The sequence below is a fragment of the Palaemon carinicauda genome, chromosome 40, assembly GCF_036898095.1.
Source record: "Palaemon carinicauda isolate YSFRI2023 chromosome 40, ASM3689809v2, whole genome shotgun sequence".
Lineage (NCBI taxonomy): Eukaryota > Metazoa > Arthropoda > Malacostraca > Decapoda > Palaemonidae > Palaemon > Palaemon carinicauda.
Window position 1 is genome coordinate 55338733 of NC_090764.1, and position 17500 is coordinate 55356232.

Consider the following 17500-nt stretch of genomic DNA (forward strand, 5'->3'; position numbering starts at 1 on the left):
CATATATATTTATATATATATATATATATATATATATATATATATATATATATATATATTATAGTGTGTGTGTGTATGTGTTGTTATTTATAAATAAAGTGTTTAGCTTTCAGGTATTGTTTATTCATTCTTTTTCTAATGCTGATGATAATTTTCAGTCTCGATGCCTCTAAATACGCTTATACCTTATGCAATATAATGGAATGAAAGATTACCAGTAATGAGTGAAATGCAGCAGTGCTGGCTTTAGGAACGAAAACATAACAGATCGAGCGCTTTTAATTCAATCATAGTCCTATATACCTTGGTCTTATCTATACCGACCAACGGTACAATACGTCTTCACAGAGGACAATGGAAAACCATAAACTTCACTTTATCACTATTTCTGTTACTTCAATCAGGGAACGGCTTTTGTTGCTTGTTAGCCCTTATTATAGACATGCAAACCTTATACGGTAAAGGTAGGTAGGTGTTTGTAGTTTCCGTTATGGCCATTTTAAAGGTGTGTCCCGGATTTAAAGATGATTACAAGCAATTCTTAGAAATATTTAGGAGAGAAGTCGAAGGCCAAGGGAGGTTGGGTATAATATCCCTGTCATATCTCTAACGTGTTCCAATAAGCTTGGTAGACCGTTTAAGTTTGCTTGATCTTTTAGTGTATGTTTCGATGCATTTTCCATTTCTGGGCTATTCAGCAAAGAACAATTTACCATTTGTGAAGATATTCCGTTTTTTATATGGAAATATCTATTCTTTAACCTTGCCGAAAATTAGGTCAATTTGTGTTATATAATTGAAAATGTCATTGATAATAAGAATGGTTATAAACCTAATCAAACCCCATGAAAGGAAAGTATGTTTCAGTGTTTTTGAGAGTATAATTCGATATATATATATATATATATATATATATATATATATATATATATATATGTATGTATATAAAAATTTGCCTTTAATATAAGGTAAGAAATATAATACCATCATAAGGTCACATTCTTTCCCTCGTTTCAAATGGGCTATTGCGCCTCTTAATTTTTAGTGATTACAAATCAGAACTGTACAGGTTTTTACTGTATATCTTTTTTTTTTTTTTAATGAAAAACAACGAACTATGAATAAATCAAGGGTGTACTACAACTAGAGCATATGAAGGCTCCTGCCTATTCCAAGACATACAGGTGTATTCGCTCATTTTGTAGCTCTTTGACGTTCTAGAGTTAGCGCTTAAAAGCATAAGCTGCTAATTTCTTAGAGATTAAAGTACAGCGGTCTGAAAATTATATTATAATAAAATTGCCCAGCTTATATACTAATATAATTCAGCTATGTTTAAACATTGGAAAAGGCTTTTGTAAAAATACTGAAGTTGTCAGGTTTAATGAGAACTAGAAATATGAAGCATTGAATGTTATATGTATGAAGGAAGAAATAAGTGATTTATGATTTTATGGATGATGGTAAAGTAACATCAGAAAGAAATCACCTATTTGACGAACATACGAACATAGCGGGTCTTTTCAAAAGTTTTGGAAGAGAAGAGTGTCTGCCGAGGCAAACATCTGAATGTAAGAAAAGGCTGTAAAACCAAATATTCCTTTTGGAAGTGAAGTGTTGAAGTTGAGTGCAGAATTAAGGTAAACAGGGTGATAGTGATTGAGATGAATAGTTCGGTAAAACCTGAAAGGCGAGAAATGTTGGTTAAATAAAATGATCTTAGGTGTGGATATTTATAATTTTTATAGCAATGTTTTGATCATGTTATTGTTCATGCATTGAATATTAAGTGATATTGGTGAAAAAAAAAGAAATATATAATTGGAAAGTGGGAATAACGTGTGGTAAGAGGATGACTTTTAGAGAATTAATATATTTTTAGTAAGATAGACGTCCAAGATTCTTTGTATGAATGCGCACGCCCTTGTGCCCGTATGGGTGTTAGTGTAGGATGGTGAAAGGGATCAAGCTGTTGCCGTTTAGCCTTTATGTGGGTACACAGCTAAAGGTCGCTTATGAGCGGACAAGACAATGGTAAGACCAAGGGGAAGCAGACAATGGCTACAGCTATAGGAACTCGAAGACCTTCCATTCTTTAGTGGTTAGGGGCAGTAACGGCGTACTTAAACTCAGGGCGACGGGTTGTAGGTCACCAACGTTCCGAGGAAGTTTAATGGTGAAAATTTCTTTCTTATGGTTCTGCACTTCTAGCAGGTGTCTCCAAACTAGTCGATATCTACATTAATGTGTTGATGATATGAAATGTTGGGGCGATTGAACTTTTGAGTGAAAAGCAAACCTTCGGCGGAAAAATAAAAGCGATTACGATTAATTACACATAATGGATTTATATCCGACTAGTCTTTATTGTAATTTTTTTCCGCAGTTGCATACTGGGACGTCAGGAGGATAAAGGAACAACATTTATCATTTTCCGGTATCATAAGACAAAGGAGTTTTGACATTGCTTTCACATAAAGGAATTGAATTATTCACCTATAATTTCTGTCAGGTCTTGACTTTCCACTCACTCATTAGGTTCCGTTATACTAAATACTCGGCAAATGTATATTCAGTACTAATTTAGTTTAAACTTAGCTTTGTTATTAGTAAAATTTATATATTGATTTCTTTTTACGCCATTCGGGGTATCTATGAACGACCAAAGATTTCAATTTGTCGATGGTCTGATATGTTTTATGGGACCTGAGTTAAAGGGAATGAAGTGAACATATGCAAGAATGAGTAACATAGATTTAGATATATGGAAATGATAGATTTAAATGTAAATAAGCAATTATTGGTAAATAAAAAAAAAAGAAGAACGAGATACAAAAGGAAAGAATGTTCTAGGATTCATCAAATAAGGGGAGCATTTCAATTAAGATAGCAACGCCGAAAATTTCAGAAATATGTGATTTAATCATCATTTTACACAAAAGAATTAAATCATGTGCAGAAATGACACATTTGACTATGAATAACAGCAAAGGCACCCAGTTTCTTGAGAAAATTAGAGGCAGTCAGTGTGTGCGTGTGTGTGTGTGTGTGTGCGTGTGTGTGTGTGCGTGCCTGATTTTTTTTCCAAAGAGGCACCATCGACATGACAGTAAGTGAAATAGGAAAGGGGTAATGAAAGATAATTGTTATACTTATGATTTTATAAATGATCTTACTGAGCCAAGAGATGTAAAAAATATTTACTTAGAAACTTTGAAACTCAGACAAGTAAAATATTCCTTGAAAGTGTTTTTTTCAGTTTATTTCCCTTTCTACTATGATAAATTTGGTAAATTCTATAGCACCTTTAAACTATCGACCACAACCGTGGACTTCCATAGGCACGCACACTGCTACAAAAAATGGGAGATCGTTAAAGCTTCAGAACACTGGTTTCTTTAAGATGCGAAGAAAGTAACAAGACCCAGTTTTTTATGCCTGTGGTTAACTTTCATGTTAGTGGACGTGAATAAAAGAAGGGTTGGGTGGGTAATCTTTGGGCTAGCTAATTCTTTTAACAACTTTCCAATAAATTCTCTCGTGCCATCACGTCTCTGTAGGATTCTAGGGTCTGTTCCGGTTTTAACGGTGTGTTAGTTTCTTCTTCAAACATGGCATAGATTGGGATCCCAGTAACTAAGACCCGTATGGTGTGTTGCCAAGAAAATTTCACATCACGTTTTCACATCGATGGTGTTGCTAATTGCAAACTATCTTGTTTCGTTGACCGGACCGTTGAAACAGCATATACTTGGAATTGCTTCTCCCTCGTGAAATCGTCGTCGTTGGGGACACCAGCATTAGTAGATCTTTCATCAATTATAGTAAATCATTAGCAGAATTGTAGAAATCTTTAGCTGCACTACGTGTCTTTCCTTACCTACTTGAAAGCCTTTGTTGTTTTCCCAGAAATATTTTCTATTTAGAATTCCTTTTTTTTCTTATGCATTTCTATGTTATTTTCTTTAAATCACTTTCATCTCAGAATATAGATATCCATTTAGAATACTGCGCTACACACGAGTTCTTTTTCCTTTGGAATCTTACTAAATTCTAGAAATTTAATTACCATTTCTCGAGACACTTTTTTTCCAGCTAAAATTCTTTGCAATCACCATGAAATTTTTTTTTCATACATTGCTAACTTCTTGGCCTTATTTTCTTTCAATTGTTCTATCATTACCCCTTATATGGAGCTACTATTAAAGGTCGTTCTGCTTTGTGACTTTCTATAAAGGTTACATTTAGCCATCCATGACCAATTAAAGTATCGATTTAAATACCTTTCAGTGGTAGATAAAATTAATGCTTTCTTGAAAAGAACATTATACTTATTTATAGCTTATGAAAAAGTGTTTGTAGGTAAAATCACTGTGGATTAAATTTTTATTTTATAAAAAACTAATCTTTCGTTGCAGTACAGTATAATGGCTATTATGCCTTAAAAAACGAGAATGGGGTTAACACTCAAACTGAAGAAATAACGTATATCATAAGTCATAAGCGAATTAATTCTACCAAGTCAAGTGGCCAGGGGCACTGAATAAATGCTAATTTGATCATAGTTACTAGAAAAACTTAGTCTAGAATTTGCGGTTTATAAACAAATGCTAACAAGTCAAGAGGATTAGGATAACGAGCAAATTGTAAAGTTAAAGTGACCACCTGGGGTTGCCCTGGTAAAGTCAGGAAGGCAAGTGGGCAACTGATAAACTAATGGCAGAATGTCAAGATATCAGGACTTCTAAACAAACTCCGGAACCCCACATGGCCATTGTTATGAAGCTAGTTCTAAAAAGTCAATTCGTTATGCCAATCAAACAAAATCCATTAGGTGAAGTGGTTAATGGTACGGATCAAATACCAACAAAACAAGTTACCAAGTCTACCAAACAAAACTAAATAATGATAACTAGTTAACTCATCTATGATGAGAGCAGAAAGTACAGTAGAAGTCAAGTAGTGTGAGCTGCTAAGCTAAGAACCTGTAAATTATGGCACCAGTCATCTTTATCATTATTGGCTTGAAACCGAACATTGAAGTAATGTCTACTACAACGTTTATTTATTACGTTCATACCATAACTGAGGATTAGTTTCACCGCTGTATTGATTTTGTCTCTAACCATATACATGTCTTAATGTCTCAGAACCCATTCAGTAAATTTATCAGTCTTTAAAGATGTGAATCTTTTTACATATTCAAACTACGCTATTATAAAATAAATGATCATGGAATAGACTAGAATTTGGTATAATTTCTCATGGATAGTTTTAAGTTAAGAGATTTTGATGCGGTCATAGCTAATTCATATCCTTAACATCTGGTGATTCACGTCCAACAATGTGCAGAAAAATATGTAAATCATTTATAAGTTCATGGTTGATTGTCTATGTGAGAGGTTAGGATTTGTGACAATATATTACAGAATATTCGGCGCTTCCTTTGGTTTAAAAAGAATTCATACAGTAGTGGAGTTATTCTGAATGTCAATTAAGAGAATCGGTAGAAATTATTTTAAGAGAAAATATGAAGTTAAAGGAACATTTACAAAGGAAAGGGAAAATATAGCAAGAAAATATCCCAATAAGAGACTTCATGTAAGGACGCCACTATCCTATACAAATATAAGTCGAGGAATGTGTTTCAATTTTTAATTGATGTACTGTATCTAATCAAATGTCTTTGTCGTCTATTTCCCTCACTTGAGAATATTCCAATATTTTTTTTCCAAAGCATCTAAATATTATGGGGTAAATTTCAGAAATCCTTCTGTTGCGCATTTGCAGTTGCAATATTAATTTTACCTCTTGCATTTTTGGGGTAATTTTAGTTAGACTAGCTATGATTTTTTCCATTGTTTAGAAAAAGAGATATATTGACAGAATGCCTTTATGTTTTGACTGAAATAACCTTTATTTTCAAGATATAGTCCTCAGAAATTAAATGAATTAGAATTCCAGACTTAGCTACTAAAGCTTTATCGGATGTTAAAGTTGGATATAAACAAATCAGGGTTTGGGACAGCCCTTCAAATAATTTGAAAGAACTCATGTAAATGAAATATATGGTATCTTCTGGTCTGGTATTTCAAATGATTTGGCAATTTCAATGTCTGTAGTCAATATTCATTGGGTATTCTGAAGAGATACCAATGTCTCTAGGGCAAAAGAAAATCAATTTGTCACGATTGTCATCATGAAGTTTTCTTAAAAGAAATATAAAACATAATATATTGTGTTAGGCCAATATTTTAAACCTCCAGAAATATAGATGATGAATTCCTTGTTTGAAGCCCATTCAGGTCTTACCTTGTCAACATTCATGAAAGTTGCAGTTAAAGATAAGTTCCCTTTGATATTTTAGTGCCTCCTCCAATATATCTAATTCCTTTTTTTAATTAACTAAACAATCGAACCATAATTAGGGTGACCATACGTCCCCCTTCAAGGGGGACAGTCCCCCATTTTGACTCCTTGTTCCCCTAAAAATCACTCTAAGGGGACGCCTGAATGTCCCCCTTCCAGCCATATGTCCCAAATTTGTCCCCCAATTGCCACTACATATGTATTTAGTTATATGAAGTGATGACATTTTTTTTTATTTTTTTTACCAAATTTCTAAGGTTCACTTTGCTGCCTTATTCAGTGTAGTAGCATAGCTTAAGCTCCGTTTTCGTTATATAAACGAAAGAAGAAGGGAACTAAGTTACAGCTTTTTGACGATCCATTTTCAGAGATTTGGCTTTATTTCATGCACGGTCAGAGTACAATTTTCCATGAATACACATTGAAAATAGAGTCCCAAAAAGTTTCTATGATGGAAGTTTCTTGCATCTTGAAAGACTTGAAAATGAAACTAACAGAACGAAGAAGAGAACTGTTCATCCCAATTGTAATCACTAAGATGCTCCGAGATTTGTAGAGGAGCGGGAATAATGTTGAAAATTTTAAAACTACAGTAGAATCCTTTTATGAAACATCAGTGGAATAATTAGATCAGTGGAGTAAGCCATTTGATGAACTGAAAAATTTTGATTGGGTCCTTCTTCAGAGTAATTCAATAGGTTGGTCTCGGGTTCAGGAAGCAGTGAACTTTATTCAAGGGATAAGACCTGATTTAGAAATAGATGATAATTAACATTTTGACGAAATTACATGTGAAAAATTTCTTGACCGATGAAAAGATGCAACAGTGGAAAGTAAGTGATGTCGAGGTGGATAGAAAATGGGTAGATATTTTCTGCCACTTTGATAATAAATCATTCCTTTCAGAAACATAACAAAAGTTATTGAATTTTGTCTTAGTCTACCTGGTTCCAATACTCCTACAGAGAGTGTTCTTCCTGATGAACAACTTCTGGACACCAATTACAAGCATCTACTCTGAAGTCTGCACTAATAGTGAAATGTAACTTCGACTTGAATTTCGGTGAATTTGATGAATATCTTGAAACTCGCCCATCACTCCTAAAGAAACTCAAATCAAATAAAAAATACACCAAGGAATGATATAAGATTTTGTTTCCTCTTTTTATGTAATGTGTACAAATTTCCTCAAGAATTGAAGAATAATTTTCTGTTTAAAATGTAAGCAATAAATTTTTAATAAAAACACTGTAATTGTTAGCTGTTCTAAATTATCATAGTTTGTTATTGAATATACTTAGTTAAGATAGAATAAATCTAATAATGTACTAAAGAATTCTGTATTTATTTCCTCTCTTTGTGTGACTATCTTTACAATTTTACCTAGTAGAACAAATAACAATTTTTATTCAAAATGTCAGTAGTAATGTCTAAATAAAAACACAGTAAATAAAAGACCTTTTATCAGAGGCTGTTTTTGAAAATATCTATATATTAAACTTAAGCATTTATGCCATGATGACTCAATATGAGTGCAAATGCACATGAGCTTTATACTTCTGTCCCCCTTTGGCTGTTCAAATAAATGGTCACCCTAACCATAATGCAATATATTAGCCCAGTGTCTGAGAGGGTTAGGATGCGTTTACGAGCACTCGGTGGCTACCATGACAATATGACACGAAGTTTTGTTCCCTATTCCCCAATAAAAGAACATTAAAGTGAAATTCTACAAATACAAGAACAACTACAAGGAAGAGAATGAATATTGAAAAAGTTATGTTTTATTTTCATGGGTATGGGTGATGATTTACTGTAGAGTCTATAGATATGAATAGCTTTCCTCTTAATTTCCTGCTGCACAAACAGTAATTTTCAGTGTGTATATATTTGTGTGTGTGGAACGGGAACGAAATCATAATTAAGTTCTTAGATTCTGGAAGGAAAACATAATCAAGTTCTTAGATCCCTGTCCGAGTGCAAATATCTAGAATTTGATACCTAAATGTGCTGTGGCGTGAGTTTTTAAAACTAGTTAATCAAAACCTCTTTTTTCTATACGAGTATTGCAAATGGACGGAAAGCGAAAGTATGTTGCCCACCATAATTATTTCCCTTACTTTGCTACTTTTTATAACTGGTAGAACCTTAAATTTTCAATCGAAATGATACCCATTACTCATCTTGTGATTGATTGGTTTTGCCTCCAATCAGTAGTTAAGTTATTCTTCAGTATATCTTTTAATATTATAATTGAGGACACCATCTTGGATATAAGATAGAAATCAAACGATAGCCATTTAAGTCAACTAGTTACCGATAAGTCATGATTATGCACTCAAAATCACGCATGACCTATATTTCATGAAAGAAATCGAATATTTGAATATTTATCATAGCTCTCAGACGGTATAAACATAATTTAATATGTCATTTGTCTTGACCTTATGGCTAATCAGGCAAGTCAGGCACTTAAAAGATTTGTATAATTCTACGTATAATGTCACTGTCACATTTAGTAGAATGTAAGTGTTCTACTTTTAGAAAAAAAAAGCATTACTGAAATATTTTCTAAATTGAACAATTTGCTTGGAGCCTTCAACAAAGCAGTTTTAACGTCTAAATATACAGCAGGTGTTGTTGATTATCTGCAATATGCATTCTATGAGAGGATTTCATTTCATGGAAAAGTATGGATAATTTTGAATATTAATGCACAGCATAAAGTAACACTGAATATAAAAATTTCCTTGTATTTAAGAACAATTCATTCCTTGTGTAAACAACGTGTAGTAAGTAGGCTAGGGCACCAGCCACCCGTTGAGATACTACCGCTAGAGAGTTATGGGTTTTTTGACTGGCCAGACAGTACTTAATTGGATCCTTTTCTCTGGTTACGGTTCATTTTTCCTTTGCCTACACACACACACTGAATAATCTGGCCTATTCTTCACATACTCTCATCTGTCCTCATACACCTAACAACACAGATTACCAAACCATTCTTCTTCACTCAAGGAGTTACTGCCCTGTAATTGTTCAGTGGCCACTTTCCTCTTGGTAAGGGTAGAAGAGACTCTTTATCTATGATAAGCAGCTCTTCTAGGAGAAGGACACTCCAAAATCAAACCATTGTTTGTTCCATGGTCTTCCACTGTCTTCTCTTGTTTGAGGGTACACTCGAGCACACTCATCTATCTTATTTCTCATCCTCTTGTTTTGTTAAAGTTTTTATAGTTTATATAGGAGATATTTATTTTAATGTTGTTACTGTTCTTAACATATTTTATTTTCCTTTTCTCCTTTCCTCACTGGGCTATTTTCCCTGTTGGAGCCCCTGGGCTTATAGCATCCTGATTTTCCAACTAGGGTTGTAGCTTAATTATTAATAATGATAATACTAATAATAATAATATTCTTATTACATTCTACTCTGTCCTCATACACGTGACTACACTGAGATTTCCAAACAATTCTTCTTCGCTCAAGGGGTTAAATACTGGAATGTAATTATTCAGTGGCTACTTTCCTCTTGTTAAGGGTAGAAAAGACTTTAGTTATGGTAAGCAGCTCTTCGAGAAGGACATTCCAAAGTCAAACCATTGTTCTCTAGTCTTGAGTAGTGCCGTAGCCTCTGTACCATGGCCTTCCACTGCTTGCTGGTATACTCGAGCACGCTGTTCTATCATATTTCTCTTCCGCTTTTTTTTTTTTCATATAAAGTTTTTATAGTTTGTACAGTATGTGGAGGATCTAATTTAATGTTGTTACTGTTCTTGAAATGCATTACTTTGATTGTTCTTTCTTCGCTTGTAGTTTATTTATTTCCTTGTTTCCTTTCCCCACTTGACTATTTTTCCCAGTTGGATCCCTTGGGCTGTTGGCTTATTGCTTTTCCAACTAAGGTTATAGCCTAGCATATACTAATTATGATAATAATATGCTATATTCTATTAGGCTTAATCTTTTAAGCTATATACCACATAGCTAAAAATGTTAAACCAAGTAGAATAATTTATGATTAGGTATTTATTCTTTTGGCAACTCATATTGTTACTGAATAAACTTTTAATCAAGTGAATCATATTTTTTTTATGACCTTAGTCTATGTGATTTCAAATACGTTAAAGCTCATTTGAATGAATCAAAAGCCACTGACTTAATATTTTTTATTCATATAACGTATATGACTAGAATGAAAAAACAACGGAGAGCGCGAGAAACCATAATCCATAAATATTTTTCCAAAATAAGCCATATTTGTGACAACATGATGTTTTTAACATACAGATGGACTTAATTCTGTGCTTAAACTATAATCATTTAGACAAAAGGCATAGGTATGAATAAAGTTGGAGTCACTCTAACTTGCATATATATATACATTCATACGAGAGAGAGAGAGAGAGAGAGAGAGAGAGAGAGAGAGAGAGAGAGAGAGAGAGAGAGAGAGAGAGAGAGATTATTCTGTTTGAAAACTTCATAAAGATTAGGTAACATTTAAAAACTTTTGGTTATAAGCAATCATTCTTTTCGATTCAAGGATAGAGTCCGACATAAAGTATTGAACGAATAATCAATTATATAAATTTTGCTAGTCTTTTATAGACTTATAATCAGCTACACAAATCTTTGATAAAAAGTGATGTTTTTCTTGCTTTTCACCACTTTGCGTCAAAGCATCTGTATGAACTCGGGTGGATCCCTTCTCGGGCATCCAAGTGTGAATTGATCGACAGGATTTATTTTCCGAAACTTTTAGAAGACCTAACATAAATCATGAAGAACAAACCCAAGGCATTCCCCGCCTGATCAGGAGTTACCGATATGAGTTAACGATTTACGAATAAAAAGGAAACCGTGTATCTTGAGGTTCACCATTGAAAACGCTGTAAATAATGTGCGATTATCGATGAAAGATCAGTTGGATGCATCCATTGAGACTTGATGGATTAAGTGCTGTTAAAACACTAGCTTTGTTTTCCCAAGAAACAGCTCATGGTATATGATTAGGCTACATTCCCCATCACTTTGGGAGGTTGCTTGGAACGTTCCCGTGATGCTTTCGTCACTCATCAGTTATCTGATTTATGACTTTCTTTTAACTACAGTATATCCAATTTACTTATATTTAGCTGATGTATATTGAGGAAGTACATATTCTGGATGTGACATTGTAAGATGTTCATTAAATCATATTTCCTATCCTTCATAACCATTTAAAAAATGTTGATACAAATATAGTCGTGCATCTAGATAATGCGAGTTAATAATCCTCAGCTCCTTTTATATGAGAAAATGATAATATTTAAGCGATGTAGCTTATAATTGATTTACTGACCGCCATCACCTTCCGCTAATACCCGTCTTGCTTATCAGTTTTGACATTTTGTAAAATTCAGATAGAAATCTTTAAACCTTATATGCTTGCCATAATCATAAGGTTTCTGGAGGGGTCTCGTATAATATCGAGTGCCGCATCTTTCATCAAAGAGGAGAAATTTATAGGTGCAGATATCTCAATAATTCAACATTTGCAATTTATTTTTCAGTCATTCGTTCTAACGTTTACTCTAAAAAAAGTTGTTCTCGCTTAGATCTTTTCATCTGTACACCTCTGAATATATTTTATATATAAACACAAATACATACATTCATATATATATATATATATATATATATATATATATATATATATATGTATATATATATATATATATATATATATATATATATATATATATATATATATATATATATATATATATGATGCACTAGTGTACACGAGCCGTTAAAATGCCGGCTAAATATTTAGATAGATATGCACATATACGCTTAAGCAACCCCCTCCATGGTATGACTACCCGCTCTCCCCCCTACCCGAGGGACGGGGAGAGCTGACCGTGACTAGCTATATATATATATATATATATATATATATATATATATATATATATATATATATATATATATATATATGTGTGTGTGTGTGTATTTATTTATATTGTATGTATGTGTGTATTATATATATACATATATATGTATATATATGTATATATTACTTATACACAGTATATATATATATATATATATATATATATATATATATATATATATGTGTGTGTGTGTGTGTGTATTATATACTGTATATATGTATATGTATATATATGTGTGTATATATTATTATTATTATTATTATTATTATTATTATTATTACGTGCTAAGCCACAACCCTTGTTGGAAAGGCATGATGCTCTAAGCCCAGGGGCCCCAACAGGGAAAATAGCCCAGTGAAGAAAGGAAACAAGGAAGAATGAAATATTTCAAGAACAGTAACAACATTAAAATAAATATCTCCTATATAAACTATAAAAACTTTAACAAAACAAGAGGAAGAGAAATTAGATAGAATATTGTGCCCGAGTGTACCCTGAAGCAAGAGAACTCTAACCCAAGACAGTGGAAGACCATGGTACAGAGGTTATGGCACTTCCCAAGACTAGATAACAATGTTTGATTTGTAGTGTCCTTCTCCTAGAAGAGATGCTTACCATAGCTATTTTTATTATCACTTGATAAACTGCAACTCTAGTTGGAAAAGCAGGATGCTATAAGCCCAGGGGCTCCAACAGGGAATACAGCCCAGTGAGGAAAGGAAACATGAAAAATAATATTCTTAGAACAGTAACAACATTAAAATAAATATCTCCTATATAAACTATAAAAACTTTAACAAAACAAAAGGAAGAGAAATAGGAGAATAGTGTGCCCGATTGTACCCTCATGCAAGAGAACTCTAACCCAAGACAGTGGAAGACCATGGTACAGAGGTTATGGCACTATCCAAGACTAGAGAACAATGGTTTGATTTCGGAGTGTCCGTCTCCTAGGAGAGTTGCTTACCACAGCTAGAAAGTCTCTTCTACCCTTATCAAGAGTAAAGTACCCACTGAACAATTACAGCGCAGCACTTAACCCCTTGAGAGAAGAAAAATTGTTTGGTAATCTCAGTGTTGTCAGGTGTATGAGGACAGAAGAGAATACGTAAAGAATAAGCCAGTGTATTCGGTGTATGTGTAGGCAAAGGGAAAATGAACCGTAACCAGAGAGAAAGATCCAATGTAGTACTGTCTGGCCTGTCAAAGGACCCCATTACTCTCTAGCGGTAGTATCTTAACTGTTGGCCGGTGCCCTGGCCAGCCTACTACCTACACACACACACATATATATATATATATATATATATATATATATATATATATATATATATATATATACCTGTATATAGCCAGAGACTTGCTCTTTATATAGGGTGATGACATGCATATATGTATGTGTTTGTGGGCTTGTCATTATGGAAAATATAATTATCATTTCTAAGCGTTACCGTATCAACATAAAAGTGAAAACAAATCAGGTTCAGATACCATAAAGTTTATTTGTATTTCTCGTCTCGAGTCCTTCTTATATATCTTCCTAAGTTTTCAGCCAAATTGATTTGATCATCATTGTCAGGTCCTGCGAAGCTCAATGAATTTTTGAAGACGAAAAGTACTTGAAAGTGGAAGTTTAATGTAAATCCAAAGGATGAAGAGCTTATACAGCATCATAACTAGTAATCTATTTACCCGTGTTTAATGTAATATGGGCCTATTGTTAAGTTCTGAACATTTATCATTAAAAACTATTTGTTAGATGATCATCAGTAACAAAAATAGGCGCTGTCAATAATACATTTGCCACCGTAATACACTTGTCAAAAACAGGAAAGGGGTTTCCTTTTTTAAAACTTTCATTTCCACACAATTTTATGTTAGCATAAAAGCCAATATCCATACATTTGTGAATCATTAAAATTTATTTTTTGTAGTTTATACTCCTTTTGTTATTAGTCAAATTTTCTCTTTTTTAATGATAATCTAAAGATAAGAAGAGACATTTACTTAAGCGGTGCTGCCTGAAGAGTGTCGAGCATTTACTCTCAAAGTAGGGTAATGCTTATTATTTTTTTCTGCTAACCTAGAAGAGTTTCCTTGAAAACTGTTCCAATAAAAGTAAGTTAAAGAAGAGTATCCGTACTTAAAAGTTGGACTTTATCTTTGAATATCGTCTCCTAATCTAGAAAGCACACACACATACGCTCTCTCAAAAACAAATTATGAATCGTTGCATTATATGCACATACTTTTATGAGCAGGAATGAGTTAAAACACATCTTCCCACCTGCATCGTAGGTTGTTTGTAATTACTAATTAGTAAACCTCAAAGACAAGTACTTAATGACTTTGAATATCCTATAACTTATTTTTTACTAGTTGTTCGGATGTATAAACATTGATCGTGCTGGATTAATATACGACCTTTTTAATTTATTTGTTGACTGCATTTTTTCTCATTATTCACTTATCTGCTATTCACAATATTGTTTCACCATATATGCAAAAAACACGAAGAAGATAAAAAAAGATACGAAAGAAGATGAGGCAAACTGTAGGATGGATGGTATGATTTAACCTTTGCGCTCAAGCTCAATAAATAATCATTTCCTGCATTATTCAACATCACGGCGAATACATACAAGAATGAAACTATGTGGCTCGGCCAGGAAAAGGGTCATGACCTTTCAACCCTTGGAAGTATTTATTAGTTGAATCGCCCTTGGCTGGAGAAGAATAAGTCACGTTATTTAACGTATTTGTGATAGAAAAGAAGAAAAGGAATTCTCGTGCTTGGGGAATTAAAGGTTTATTAATTTCAGACAAACCTATTAGAACTTGAACCATGTATTACTTCCGGTCGTTTGAATATATTGCTCTTATAAAATTATTGTAGGCCTAAGTATGGAAAAAGAAACTTTAAAAGTATTATAAGGTGTTAATCCTAAATATCACTGTTTGATAAACTATACCTTATTGGAAAAAAGTGATTCTTGCATAACGATGAGGAGAAGGTAAGATTTAGTACCTGATAAAAAGTTCACCTATTAAGATTCAATATTCAAGACGCATAGATTTTAATGAAAGTGGTAAGATATAAACTATTTTTTCTTTATTTTTCAATACAGAATGAGCTTACCACAAACCGGAAAAAAAGATTATTTAGAATTCTAGCTCTTAAAAAAATTTCACACTAGACCACGGCATCCGAAATGAAATGTTGGGAAGAGGAACCTGTAAAAAAATAAGATAATAATCCTGAAGTTTAATGAGGCTCTAAATATTTTGTTTTATTATGTCGACAGGCAAGGGAAATTTACATTCTTATGTTTTTTATTTTGGGCTTCCGATTTTATTTTAAAATATTCAAGGAGGAAAGCCACACGCGTCGAATCCGGGGGGTCAGCAAATGCTAAACCTCCTTCCATCTGTGGAGGGATTTGAACTAATGTCTCTGGGTTCCAGCAGTGCCGCTTTGACACGTCGTGCTTGTTAGAGCACTCCCACCATCGTTCTATAGTACTTGAGTGAATAATACTTTAAAGGTAACTATACGTGCGTTTAGTAATAGCCACCATGTTCTCTTAATTTCTCGAATTCCTCTGTCATTAACGATAGTAAAAGAATATGATTATTGAATAGCACTACCCAACTCCCGCGATGAGATTCAATTCAACGAATTTGTTTCGGATGAGGTTACATCTAAACCCATTCGCCCTCCAGTGACTATTACAGACATACACATACACACACATGAATGATATATATACTAGTGTACCCGAGCTGTCAAAAATGAGAGTCTAAATATATAGATAAATATGCACACCCACGGAGACTCGACCCGTTCCACCCCCTCCACCTTCCCTAACTCCAACCAGTGTGTGTCTGCACACACACACACACACACACACACACATATATATATATTTATATATTTATATATATGTATGTATATATATGTATATGTATATGTATATATACTTATCTATATGTATTTATATATACATATATATTATGTTGATATATATATGTATATATATATATATATATATATATATGTATGTATATATATGTATATATATGTATATATGTATTTATATATACATATATATTATGTTGATATATATATATATATATATATATACATATATATATAGATATATATATATATATATATGTATATATATGTATATATACATATATATATGTATTTATATATACATATATACTATGTTGATATATATAAATATATATATATATATATATATATATATATATATATTGATATATATATATATATATATATATATATATATATATATATATATATATTGATATATTATCAATTTATGAAGCGATGGATCTATTCTTACTAAAGCCAGTAATGATTAAATATACATAAATCATCAAAGCTATATTAATGTATGTATATATATATATATATATATATATATATATATAGGCTATATACGCACACACACACACACACACATATATATATATATATATATATATATATATATATATATGTGTATGTATATATATATATATGTATATATATATGTGTGTGTGTGTGTGTGTATTCACATATCTACCTATTTTTTATGTAAGTGTCAGCTTTGTGGACCCCTGGTTTAGAGTGATCTTGTGCCTTGCCATCTTTATATATTCTTCTAGTAAAGAGCGTTTCCCAAATGTGTGAGGATTTTTACAAGTTAAGAAAGAATTGTTGCAACAGTATTAATTCATAATAGGGTAAAATGGGAACAGAAGATTCCTATATGATCTACTGGTATAGAATGTAATATATTCTGTTTTTGAAATGAAAACGGAATCGTATTGAACTCATCGGATCTATTAGCTACTTTAAGGTCATATTAGTGGATTGATTAATTTGTCAGGATTTCTTGTCTGGTTAATTTCAAGGTAAATTCCTTTTTGAATTGTTAAGAGCAGTCAAAAAGAATTTTTTTTTTTTTTTTATATTGGGAGCTGCAATTATCACACCATTATTTGACGCAACAATTCTGGTTTATTTAAATACAGATGCTTGAAACTGGATGGGTCAGGTAACGGCTTTAATAAGACCTAATTGCATTCCAGATGCCTTTCTCCATAGATTAATGGAAATTAAGCTTTGTTCTATTTTTTCATTATTATTATTTTTTTTTTTATCTCGACCTGAGATGGTCTTT

The 17500-nt window shown here is 32.5% G+C and overlaps 1 protein-coding gene across 1 annotated transcript in view; it reads right to left on the reverse strand.

Moving 5' to 3' along the window:
• Window positions 1-17500, reverse strand: part of LOC137631913 (uncharacterized) — a 65779-nt gene that overhangs the window by 1536 nt on the left and 46743 nt on the right. The window lies entirely within an intron of this gene.